The sequence below is a fragment of the Carassius auratus genome, chromosome 38 (genome assembly GCF_003368295.1).
Source record: "Carassius auratus strain Wakin chromosome 38, ASM336829v1, whole genome shotgun sequence".
Lineage (NCBI taxonomy): Eukaryota > Metazoa > Chordata > Actinopteri > Cypriniformes > Cyprinidae > Carassius > Carassius auratus.
In genome coordinates, this window is record NC_039280.1 from 4,871,506 (window position 1) to 4,885,133 (window position 13,628).

The 13,628-nt window shown below is 38.3% G+C and overlaps 1 protein-coding gene across 2 annotated transcripts in view; it reads left to right on the plus strand.

Moving 5' to 3' along the window:
• macrod2 (mono-ADP ribosylhydrolase 2) overlaps positions 1-13,628 on the plus strand; it is a 489,520-nt gene that overhangs the window by 68,690 nt on the left and 407,202 nt on the right. The gene's annotated exons all lie outside the window — the stretch shown is intronic.

Genomic DNA, 13,628 nt, shown 5'->3' on the forward strand with positions numbered 1-13,628 from the left:
CTTTTGCAAATTGCATTATGCATAACTTGCTAACTAAAATACTAAAATGTAAAAATGCTTACGAGAAATATTTAATCAAAAGAATAATATGCATCCACATCTCTTTGCAAATAATCCATTGTGATTTGCTATTATCACAGCACAGCAGATTGACGGTATTGCAGTTCGGTCCTACAAATGTGTGACATCACATAAAACCTATGAATATATATATATATACAAATTAAATTTAGAAATAGAGTAATGTGTAAAACAGTGGCCAATCTTTTATTTGTAAAATATTTTACTTTGTCAATTTGAATAGTTTTTTTATTTTTATATATATTTATATTTTTTTTTTATGAATGTAACATCAAGGGGCAAATTTTTCCAGAACAAAAGCTTTCTGCTACATTTAGTGAATGGATTTGAAATAATTTTTGCACATTTTATTTTTGTTGCATTTTAGTCTGGAGCCCTGCAGGATTCAATCTGTCAAACACGTTGTACTCAAAGCTAGCCAAATGAGAACTATTTGAACACATTATTATTAAAACCGATTGATACGTTTCTCTCCGCTCTTCCAGCTGTCCTTTTGTTTGACAGCGGAGAAATGCAAGCGTGAGCTGCCCTCGTGAATCTAAAAACACTCCTCGGCTCCCACACTTTTGTGCGGCTGTTGGACCCTGTTGGACACTTCGGCATTCCACTCTCATCTGTGTTCCCCCGCCTCCACTCACCTGCCATCGTCCTCTCTGTCATCGGAGGGATAATTAAACCGATCTCCAGCTAGGGTCCCGAGGCCCTGCAGGACGGACCGTGTGCCAAAGCACGATGCCTGCTGACCTAGGAGACTTATTTCCCCACCTCCGGCCCCGATGATAGATGGATGAATCCGCCTTGAATGGAACTGCGTGTTTGCTCTTTTTGTGTGTTGTCTAATAATGGATTGGCCATGCATATATGTGAGGAATTACTTATGCTTGGCTAAGTGAATTAGCCCAAAACCACGGCCATCTGGCTTATGAAAATGAGCGAGGAGGGAGGGAGAAGTGCAGGAGTTAGAAACGAGATTTACAAGATCAATTTGCATAGCGCTTTCTTTTCTTTGGCACAAATGTCCACAACAAAAAGTTACTGACTGCCCACACATAATCATGCTTTTTTTTTTTTTTTTTTTAAAGAGGACCCCTGTTTTCTGAGGTCCCAGTGGAGGTCTTGGCCTCCTTACAATAGTTAGATGAATTTGGTGCCTTGTGTTCTCTCGCCTTTTTGATGTAATTCGATTAGTGACCTAGTAAGCATGAATTTGACGGACCTCTTCATACAGGTTAATAGGGCTTTGGTGGGACGGCCCGTGTCACGTTAGACACCACCCACCTCCCGTCAGTCCCCCACTGTTGTCGTGTCTCCACACATAGGAAAGGCATGATTAATGACCAAACTCCTGGAAACATTGTCAGCCACCGGCGACTAGGACAAAATAGACACCCCGTCACGTTAACCTCTCACTCCAGAAGCGGTCGGCTGGGTGGAGGGACACAAAGCATTGTGTCGAGGAGCCTCACAGGAAACCGAGGTTTAGGGATGGTGCTCAGAGACAGGAAACATATAAAATCGGTTGGAAGATGTTTCCTTACATGAACAAGGAAGGGAAGGGACACGGGACAAGAGCTTTGTCTTTTTGTGGTGGGGAAAAAAATGTAAATGATCTATTGTTAGACTGACACTAGATTTGTAATCCCGCTCATCTCTCCTTAGGCAGTTCAGGCAAACATTTATAGAACCTTACTCAAGTTCTGGATCACCTCATTGATCAAACGCGGGCCTTCAAAACCTGTTCCACACAAATCACGGCCGTTTCCATTTTCAACTGACATTTCAGAGCTTCATCTTGTGAGCAGATATTTAATGTTTCATTACAACGCTGCCGCCATTAATACAAAGCCAGTTTTCCTTCCTGCTAATAATAGTAAGGCTTATTAATTGAAAATGAAGAACGGGCCTGCCAGGCTACCCGGCAGAGTTTTCCAAAACTGAGGAGAGCAGAACTTCATCTTAGTTTGTGTTAAAATGAAACGTCTGCATACTAGAGCAGGGAAATAATTAGCAACGGGGAAAAAAATCTGGGCGAAATGTTCAAATTTCATTCCAAGCCCCAGACAGAATTTGTATTGTTGTCATGTTCTCAGTCGCTGAGAAAAGAGGGAGGGAGAAAAAATGCCAATGTGGGCATAAAATATATATATTTTTTTTTCCTCCAAGAAATTTTTAAGTGGTGCCTAGCCTGTGCAAATGTTGCTGTCGTGATGCTAGGGTAATGCAGGTGCTTACCAGGGCATTGCTGTGTGCAGTGTGAACATGATGTTACTGTAGTTCTAAAGTAATGTAAATGTGCATTAATTCATACCACTCGCAAAAAAAATGTATTCATCAAAATTATTTAAAACAATGAAATGCAAACTCAGAATATGACGCAAACCTGCAATAATTAAACATGTTAAATAACACAAATTTATCTAATCTCATTTTATTACCAGAGTATTTTTTTCTGCTGACCTTTTGATGATCCAGTTCAAACATACTAAGCAAAAATGACTTGAGATAAAATAACAGCTGTGCTTCATTGTTTTTTGTTTTATTGCTGAAGAGTGTTGTACCTTCTTCACGTGTGTTCTACAGTACAGACGTGAATTAACTTTTCCTTCAGCCTGAGGTTTATTCATTACACTTTTTGATGTGAAAGGGTATTTACATTTGCTAGAACTTCTTAAATTAAAAACAATCAAGCCCTGCTCATATTTAAAAAGTAAAAGTAAAAAGAAAGTAACGCAAAAGTAATGTAACGCATTTCTTTCCATAAAAAGTAACGAAGTAATGTCATTAGTTACTTTTTTTTAGGGAATACAGCAATATTGTAATGCATTACTTTTAAAATTAACTTTCCCCAACACTGTGTGTGCTATGGCATTTTTATGTCATTGCTAGGGTGTTTTGGGTGTTGTTAACTAATTGAAACAAGGCTCTGTTTTTTCTTTTAGTGTAAGACTAAGGTTTTTCATGTGTTTTGCCCTCCTCTCCTTAACAAGGCATAACTGATTAGTTTTTTTCTCCATAGTCATAGTTGCTGTAAAGTTCTTTGCAACGACTTGTATTGTGAAAAGCGCTATACAGATAAACTTGAATTGAATTGAATAGTTCACATAAAGATCTTGCATATATACAGTAGACCTTATGTTTGATAAATATATGCAACAGTATAATGACTGAAGGCTGTCTAAGCTCCCAGTGTCCCTAGAGAGGAATATCCTCCTTCAGGAAGAAGATTTTCTCTTGAGCAGGATGAGAGAGAGTTGCAGACTGAACGCTGTGCCACTTCCTGTCGTTCCATAATCCTGTTCTTATCAGCACAGCTGTCAGCCCCTAAATGAAGTCAGGCTCCTGAACTCATTTACAACTGTGCCACTCAAAACCTTCTCTAGTTTCTCTAACTACCCATGTCACACACTGACAAGATTTTTCATATTTCATATGAATGCACAGCGTTTTCAGCATTATTTTTTATGTTAATTCCATTAAAACAAAACTCTTGTGTATTTTTAAAAACTTATTTGTTTGTTTGTTTTGAGAAAGAGATATTCATTTTATTAATTCATTATTTTTCTGTGCAGTCAAGACACAATGAAAAGACAAACTATTATGTATGTTTTATGTATTTTTTTATTTATTTGTAATAGGTAATATTGGATAGTTATCTGCACTTTTTCCCTTTTTTACATTTTATACTAATTTTGTCATCATCTAAACACTGTTAAATGTATAATAAGTGCACGTAATGTGGACTTTTCATACTGCAGATTATAATATTCACTTGGGCATTTTTTTTTAGTTTAGAGTTTAGTCAGGCAAAATCTGTGTTGGTTATCAAATTATCATTGTATCATTGTATCAGACTTTAATAATTGCATATTCCTAATGTGGTCTATTTATTGTGTTTTTGACATCTACTCTTTTTAGCTCATTCCTGTGTGAATTGCCTGCAGTGCATCTCTATTATTCACAGGCCTGGATGACACTTGAAATATAATTGTAACAATGCAAGTTGGCAGTGGAAAGATTCATGTCTAGAATCTTAGGCCTTTGTCTTATTACATCATCAGCATTTTGACCTCATTTTTAATGCATCCAGAATCTCATCAGGTCCTGCCTTTTATCTCAGCACCCGTTCAGCTCGTTGAGTCCAAGAACTTTTGTTCATGTGAGAGTGAGTGTGGGGGGGTGGTTAATGCCATAGACGGAAATGGCCTTATGGTCATTAATATGTCTCTTTAGAGATTACCGGTCCTTTTTTGTATTAAATCACTAATCATTTTGCTTTTATCATGATTGGTATCTTTATGGCTCAATGGCCAGTGTGTGTTTCATTTTATTCTTGGTCTTCACCAGGGTCCAGAGAAAGTATTTGACTGGCGACATCAAAGAGTCAAATTGCACGCCACTGGCTTTGTCCATGGCCAAATGATCCCAAAGAGATTTGTAATGGAGTTCTTTTTTTGCCAGCGAGTGGCGCCTCGTTTCCTGTCATCTCCTCATGTTCATTCAACAGTGGCCTTCTGAGCGAGTGTATGTGCGTGTGTTAAAGAATGCTTGGACAGACCATGAGAATGGCGCGATAAACAGTCATCTGTCACATTTAAGCCGTCTGTGTGTCCATTTAGGAACTGTCCTGACTTGGAGGCTTGTCCTCTGGGATAGGCAGTCATAGCAAGGTCTTAAGAAGCAGAGAGACGTGGATTAGACCGGCTTATTTCCTCAGACTCTTCTAGTGGATCATTGGATTGCAGTACCTTTGCAAGATTTTGAGAAATTGAAAATGGAATTTCTATAATGTTACTTCACAAACGTGCAGATAAACCTTGTTCTTGTAATACTTAAGAATTGCTTGGTAGGAAATAATTGGTTTGTTGTTTGTATGCATCTCAGAAACACTTATGAACTGATTTGATCATTTGAAATGTTCTTCCTGTCTAGAAAAGTCCATAAAAGGGACATTTTAGGTTAAATTTTTCAATCAGTGGTGGATGACCTTTTTCTGGTAAGCCTAACCGTTGACTAAGAGTGCATTTTGTCAAAAGAAGCTCCCTGTTAGACAATCGATCAGCTTTATGCACATGACCTTTTGGGGTAAGTGAACTGTGGCAACCTAATTAATTAATGGTAAAACAGTCTTGGCTAAATGTTGTGAAAAATAAATGTTGATGCAAACAACCTTAAAATCGATCACTTTTAAAAGATTTGGTGTCACACAAAGTCTGTAAACTTTGGCAAATCAGCAGCTGATTGTTGTCTTGTGTTGTCCCATTCAAAGCACAGTGTATTGTAAGCAAGTACAGTAATTATAATCTGAAGACAATTACACAAAATCTTTCAGAAGTAAAATATTTTGATAAATTATTCACATTAATTGAATGTTAGATAATATACAGTAAAAACAGCTGCCTACACGCTTACAATTAAATAATCTTGTCCACCTAAGTTATATGAGTTCTATTGACATACTGCAAATCATCATATTGACCTTTAGCATTCTCCGAGCTAATTCAGCACACAGCACCCAACTCTCCTCACTTAGTGCACGGGCAGTGATACAGAGACCTTGAGGTGTTGTTGTGACACGGCCGATGTTCAGATGAATGGTGACAGCCAGTATTTAGAGCCTGCTGACACCACTGATTGTCCAGGACGCAGTGGAGGCAGCCAGTCCTCCTTCCAGATCGCCCCCAAAGAGAGACAGGGAAAGACAGGCCTGTGTTGTAGTTTAGTGTAAGGGCATTGATGCTGACTGAAGTGTTGTGTAAGAAGGGCCTGTAGGGAAGGGTTGTTAGTCTCACCGTTCCTGCAGAAGGTCATACTGTCATAGGCCCTTTAGAATCCACATGGCACTTTTTCCTCCAGCTTTACTCTTCCCTCTGAACCTGTTTTTTTCTTTCTAAAAGCACTAAGAGTTTTAATTTGTGATATTTTTCAGAATATGGAGCAATAAGGTTTCTTTGTAAGTGTCCAGTTTAGTGATGACAAATGCTTTTCTTGCTCCATAATGGTGGAGCATTTTCTTAATGCACTGAGTCATTCCACTTAAGAAGTTCTCGAGTCAGAACTCAGGTGCGCCATGCATCTTTTAAGTGGAGGACAGTGGCGTTCCCTACTTGTTTAGTGCCCTAAATGAGAGATGGCACAAGCAAGCCCACATGGAATCTATGCACCTAAAAATCCTTTTAGCAGATACTTCAAATTCAGAATTCAAATGGAAATCATTTAAAATGGTGAATTCATTAAATAAGTAACATGAGTGCATTAGGTATCATGAACTAACAATAACCGTAATATTTTACAGATTTTATTAAACTGTTAATTTATTAGTATACTGTTTAATTTGTTTATTCTTTTTTGATTATAATTCTAGTAATTTTGTCATAATATCACATATTAATCGTTTTTTTTTTAAAGCAAAATGGAATATTAAAAATGTACAAATTACAGTAAGCTAAATTGATAAATGCTGTAAGATAATTGTTTATTGCAAGTCCATACCTAATAAATTAGCAAATCAAATTAAAAAAAAAAAAAAAAAAAAAAAGTGTTATTAATTAAATGTTTTGTCTTCCAATATAATGGATTGTTATGCTTTAATGCATTTTAGTATGATTACTATGTTTACTATCAAAGATACAATTTTCTGGAACTGTCTGGACCTGGACATGACCATAAACAGCTGAATAATTTTATGTACAGCAGTTTTGTGGTACAGTTTAGATCGTGTGCAAAGTTCCTTACCTAATTTTAAATAAACCAGGTGATACAGCAGCTGAACTTGATGGACACAACTACAGCTGGTATGATCACCACAGAACTGCCAAGGCTCACAATTTCTCACATCATCTGAACTTTGAGGCTGGAAGTTGTATAATAGGTTTCTCTCTTAAAGTTCAGTTGATTGTTTCCTTAATAAGGTTAAGCCAATCCTGTAAAACATTTCTGACCAACTAACAGTAGAGGTTTAAATTAGCTTTAAGAAGGTTCTGTAACTTGACACTTAAATTTCTGATATCATCAGCACTTGAGTATTGAGACCCAGTGGCTTTATTTGACCTTTAGCAGGTCTTCTATCCACCAGTTTTCTTTAAAATCTAAAGAGAACTCCTATTGATTGGTCCTTTTCAGATAATCTCCCACTGGCAGTCGCCAGACTCTCTGAAGCAGTGGCGTAGGCAGAAATTGTATTTTGGGCGGGCCATTAAAAAAGTGGGTGGGCCTATAGTTTTTCCTAGAAAAAATATGACTTAAATAACCTTAGAGAGTGGAAAAAAGAATAGAAAAACTGCAAAAACAGTTACACCTTTATTTTGCAATATTCGGCAAAGGCAATAACAAAACACTGTCTAATCATCATGTTCAACCAACAGAGCTCAATAAAGGCTGGACAAACCACCAGCATAGACAATAACCTGTCTATTTCATTCAAGTTACTCAGCAGTGCAGACAGTTCACCCGAAAATATAGGCTAAAAGTAAAAGAAATTTAAATACTGAAAACTCAGCAGAGCATGGTTTGAAATAAATAACAACACGGTCCCTAATTTCTGTTAAATCAACCATATACAATGCAATGGTGGAAATTAAACTTTTGTGCCCAAAAAATAGCAACTCATTTAAACAATGTAGAAATACTTTCAGATTGGGTTGTGAAGGTGGTTCATCTATTGCAGTTAGATCGGCGGGTAAACCCGCGTCAGGCTGACCGGGAGAGAGCACTGGCACTGCCGCCAGGGAGCACGCGGCGGCCGCCACCGGCGCCTGACTAGCCTTCTTGTGGGTTAATGAGTCTGAAGAGCTGGGCTGGGTGGACTCGACAGATGAAGGCAGTGGCGTGTCTTCTTCCTCAACTCTTTTTTTTTTTAATTTAAATAAAACATTAAAGAAACTTGTTTAGCCATTATTATGGCGATGTTAATACATTGGCTAAAGGCCGCCAGAGCCCGCCGCTCAGAGAGTCTTCCTGTCGCCCTAGCAACCATAGCAACCAATTAGGCCTAGGTTCAGGAGGGACGCTTTCTACAACTTGCTTCAACAATTCCATTTTATTCGGAAAACAAATTAAACACACACACACACACCAGTCAACAATAAATCAGGTTTATATTAATATATTTTCTTAAATACATTTGAATAATAAAAATAAACTAAAAATGTATTTTAATCAAACTTGCCTGGGCGGGCCAGTGAGTAATGTGGGCGGGCCAGTGCCGCCCTGGCCCATTACTGGCTACGCGCCTGCTCTGAAGGTGTTTCACTTTCATCAGGAAGTAGATTTTTAGTGAAGAATTAAATCAAAAAAGTGAAATGTTGAAACTTTGGTGGAACAAAAATTCTTTCCTATTTCAATTCCAATAACACACTGACATTTAAACTGAGCCTTACTTGTGTCGAAATAATCTGATTGCATTTCCCTCTTTCAGTCGTATCAGGAGGCTACATCAAATCAGCATACATAACACCAATGCACCAGTTGGCATTACAGCATGTCTTCACCATCTGTCAGTTGCATATATCTGGCGGGTCGCCTTACCGGCATGCAGATACGCCACTGACATTTAAACCTTGGCCCTCACGCAAACGGGAATGCTAACCAGATCGAAGCTGGGCCCGACACGGTCCTCGGGGCCCAGCCGTCATGAAGGGCTAAAGGACGATTGTACCACACAGGACCTTTCCGGGGTAATGCAATGATTATTCCCAGCAAGAGCAGACGTTTTGGCGGAGAATGGGCCGCACAAATCCGCTAAAGGGCACAGGAAGATATATCACCTTTTAAAAGATCATTTAAGCTAGTTAATGGATGATGGGAATTAATGTCTCTCATCTAGTAAAGTCAATTAAATGGACGTTCTCGAAACATATGATACTCTACATCAAATTATCATTGCCAGCACTTGCCTGCAGGAACTGGTCGTTGTCGCTTGTTATTGCATCAACAGATGCTGGCTGGAGGTAGGAATCCACTTCACTGCAGTTGTAAGTCATTTTCCCTGTTCAATAATTCAACCCGCTCCACTGGTGAAGTGTCGCTCGCTGTTGCCACCTTAATAGACGAGCCTTTGTTAACTTGTATTAATGTCAGATGATTTTAAGGGGAGATAGATGAATGCACGCTGTGTGCTGTCGAGCAAGAAATTGGATTCATTTAGATGATGGGAGATTGTAGTAGTTGCAGCCTCAGAGTTTCAGGTCGTTGGTCATAATGAGGAGAAATACTAAGTCTTGTGTTTGAGAACTTTAGAATTATGGAGGAAAATGGATAGAAAGTGATTGAGAGGTACATTGAGGACGAGAAAAGAAATATAGGCTCCATTTGGACTTGATATTAAGATCCATCTCAGGTGGTCTTGTCAGAAATGGTCATCCGAGACACACTGTTTTTTTGTATCTGGTAGTAACGTGTCTTAAAGGATCGCTTGTGTTGACTTGTGGCGATGATTGTACTAAGGACAGGTCTGAAGGTTTTAAAATATGAGAAACATAACAGGGCTGGATGTTTTTATTCAAATTGATTCTGATTCGCAAGCTGTTGATTTAATTTGATTTCCAATTGAGATTCAGTTTCAATTAAGTTTCTGTTTACTTTGGCTAATTTCAATTAAAATGTCCATTTGCATCTCTCTACTAATGCTCTTTTGAAACTAAAAAAAAAAAAAAAAAGGATCATGAATATTCAGATTAGTTCAAATTAGTTTTAGTTTTTTGTGGTTTACTAAATTTTTTGCCCACTGTGTTTTGGTTCTTTTAACATTTGCTTTGACACCTATTTTTTTTTTTCACCACATGACCGTGGTGACAGCAGAGCACATGTGGCCGTGGCTCCAAGCCCAGACCGCAGCTGTCTCTTCAAGACATGCTCAAGTTATGTTGTGGTTTCAGCAACTCCAATGTATCCATTTTTTTAACTGTTCTGTCCTTCTTTGGTTTGCATTACGCATGACCGAAGGGAGGAAAAGTGTATGAACAAATGTAAATGCTGAAAGGTCATAGTGATCTATGATGATTAATAGGTGCTCTACAAATGGAAGTACAAGCAAATGAGCACACATAGTTCTGCATGTTCTGAAAACATACTTTAGTCTTTATCATCTGTGTTGATGGGATTCATACACGTGCTTTGGACAGAGTCCAGCCATGTGGGAGGACACACTGGTGCCCTAGGCCTGACATTTTGACCTCAATTTCTCTTTTGTTTCTAAAAGGCATACAGTGAGGGGTCTATGCTTTGATGTGCAAGATGTCTTGGGCTGAATACAGGGTGCAGAAGAAGAAAAGAAAGCCAATGGCTCATTAGGAGACTCTTTTGCTATTTTATTTTGGAAAATTTTGCGCTGAGCTGTGGGAAAAGGTTTTGCAGCGAACACGAGGCCAGGCAGAATGGGAGCAAACACATCACACACTTGGGAATATATATGCTAGGAGTTGATGACTACATCTTCCTGCAAGGTGAAACAAAATGAGATCAGAATAAGATGGTGCTTTTAAAGTCAGCTCCCTTATGGCTCTTTTGGTAAATTAAACTCTAAAAATAATTGAATGACATGTGGCTTCTGCATTTGCCAGTAATTGCTTTTCTTGTCAAAAGCAACTCTCATTATCTTATGTTAGTTGCTCTTATAAACGTTTTATGATCCAAAAAACAGAGCAGCTGCATTGTTCTTCACGCTATTCATTGTTTTAAAGAGCTAGGGGTCTGTCATTGTTTATGATAACAATGTCTGACCTGATCTCTACTGTTCCTTTGCTTTGAAACAGGAGGTCAAAAGTCCAAAAAAGATGAAAAATGTTTATCAGTTGCTTTACAATACGGTCAAAAGTTGAAAAGATGAAAAATGTTCACCAGTTGTTAAAAAAGGGGGTCAAAGGTCTTCAAAAAGGAAAAATGTGTACCATTTGCTTAAAAAAGGGCCAGGTGTCTAAAAAAATGAATAATGTCTACTAATTGCTGAAAAAGGAGGTCAAACATCCAGATTGTCAAGTAATTTTTCATCTTTTTAGGCTTGTGACCCTTGTTTCACCTGCTTTATCTGACCCCTGGTCAGCCATGCCTTTTATTTGACCACAGGTCCATAGCAAATGAGATGACCATTCAACATCCAATTTCTTGAGTATTTAGGCTGATATTGTCAAACTCTTCCTCATTATGTCCATAGTTTAAGGTATTTTGAAGACGTTTATCTTTTTGTCTAAAGTGAAGTGCCCGATTCAAGGTAGAATTTCAAGTGTGCACCAGCTTCATGGACATCAGATCTGATCAATGGTTTTCCCAAGGCGAATGAGGTCATCTGTAAGCCCCAACAATGTGCTGACAAAGACCCCAGAGGTTAGGTCATTGTGTTAAAAGGGTCACCACAGGTCACCCCCAGTAGCAGCCGCTCAAATCGCCCTCCCCCAGTACTTAAGGTTAGTGTTCTGAATAGGTAATTCTAACCGGAGAATACAAATTTGCTGTGCGCACTTGTCAACTGATTTGCTTTCACCATACAGCACATAATATTAATATTTCAAGCTGTTTTGCTCGTTGCTCAAGCTGTAAAAAAATTCTGATGGTGTTAGGAAACTGGAGATTGATTTACTGCATGCAGAACATCCATAAAGAGAATGTGCATGCTCAAACACTCTCACACACCTGTGCGCTTTGATAATTAAAGCTGCTGTGATCTCATTTTTGCTTGGTGCTGCTTTATACCTACAGTTCTAGCCGACGTCTCATCTCCAGCATGAATGATTTGTAAGTTGCAACAGCCGGTGTGAGTATTGTATTAATGTTCAGAGGAGTATTACAAGGAGAATATAAGTTAAAGGTGGAGAAACATTTTTGAGGATTTAAGAGAGGGAGAATAAATAATAAAAAATTCTTATATTGTGGAAATTAATTACATTTTAAAAACCAATACATTTTGTCTTTTTTAAAAACCAATATGTCTGCATTTTACATTCTTACAAAAAGTCTTCAGATTTGAAAGGAAGTGTGTGAAACTTAGCAAGGCCATCAGCCAGCATCTAAAACTCGCTAATACCGTCAGTCAGGAAACCACATAAAAATAAATGACAAGGCAAGTTAGGATCATCAACAGCATTCACATATGTGAACCCTTGCTGAACTGTATGCTCACAGAGGGTGTTAACTTTAATTTCTAGCTGATGTGGTATATTTAGTACATGGGACTGTTAAAGTATACTTAAGGTTTGGATCAGACTTGCTGTTTTTAGAGGCTTCCCTGAACTGTAATTATATATCAGGGCGTGTGCATGTATGTGTATGCATCTGTGCACATTTGTGGCCCACATATATGCCATGTAGACACATACCCATGTGCTCATGTGAGCCACCTGTGTGATTCCTATTGTGATTTGGGTTGTGCCATCAACCTAATGCTATAGTCATTATATACGTACATCCCCCCCCTGTGGACGGGAGACACATCAAAATCCAGCACAGCATCTCTCCGAAGGCCTCATTTAGCTTCTATGCCGTACTTGCTGATATTTCCCACTTGGGCCAATCAGATAAGTCACACATGGCTTAACCACACAAAAGAGCACTTGGAACCCCTAGCGAATGTGGCACTAGGAAGAAGCCTCTGTATGCTTTAGATGAACACTTTTGAGAACCAGAATGCTATATGCAAAGCTTAGAGGGATTAAAAATAAATAGAAATCATACTACTGGGGAAAAGGAGACCATCAAGTTGGGGTTTTATCCACTTTTATTTTGCAATATGACCAATATCCTATCATATTCAAGTGTGTATGAAAAAAGTTAAGTCACTGATTTATTTTTTTGAAAAAGCTAAATACAATAAGCATTGGATCAAGGCACATACAAGACTGGCCAAAGGGCATTCAATGCACTTTGGTCTTCAGTTGTAAAGAACAATTTAACTGTGGCAACTTAAAAGTGGCTTGAATTAGATAACACAAAAATACAAATAAGAATTATATGAAAAAAAAAAAAATAGTTGACACTTTTATATTCCAAATAGAAAAGAGCCCAAATGTGTTTCTTGCCATTTTTTTTCTGCCCATAATTTTCCTTTTTGGAGGGCAACGTTTACATGATGTGGTTAACTGTACTGAGGGATACGGTAAATGCTGTTTCCCTTTGCTGAACAAGCGATATTGAGTTCTATGTTGTGTTTTTGCCCATCCACTTTGATTTGACTGCAATGTAACCATTCATTTGATCTGTGTGCTTCATTTGCAAAGGAATTAGGATTATGTGCTGTGTTGCTGCCTCCTCCAGGGCAGAGAGGAAGTAATAGATATCTGCTGCTTAAACGTTGCAGTGATGTAAAAGCTGGCAACGTTCTGAAACGGGCAAACCAGGATTCCTGAAGAAACCCATAGGTTTCTGTGACACCGGAATAAGTCTGTGCCTGCCATCCTTAGAATTAACAAAACACTTGTCTTTATTTCCTTCGATCAATCACCTATGCCCTATATTCTCACAGCCTTGTTTTTTGTTGTATTTATTTTATCCACTGACAGCAAGATAGCGATAATTTTGACCTGTGCTTATACTACATGGTTTTCTAAAATCTGATTGTTCAA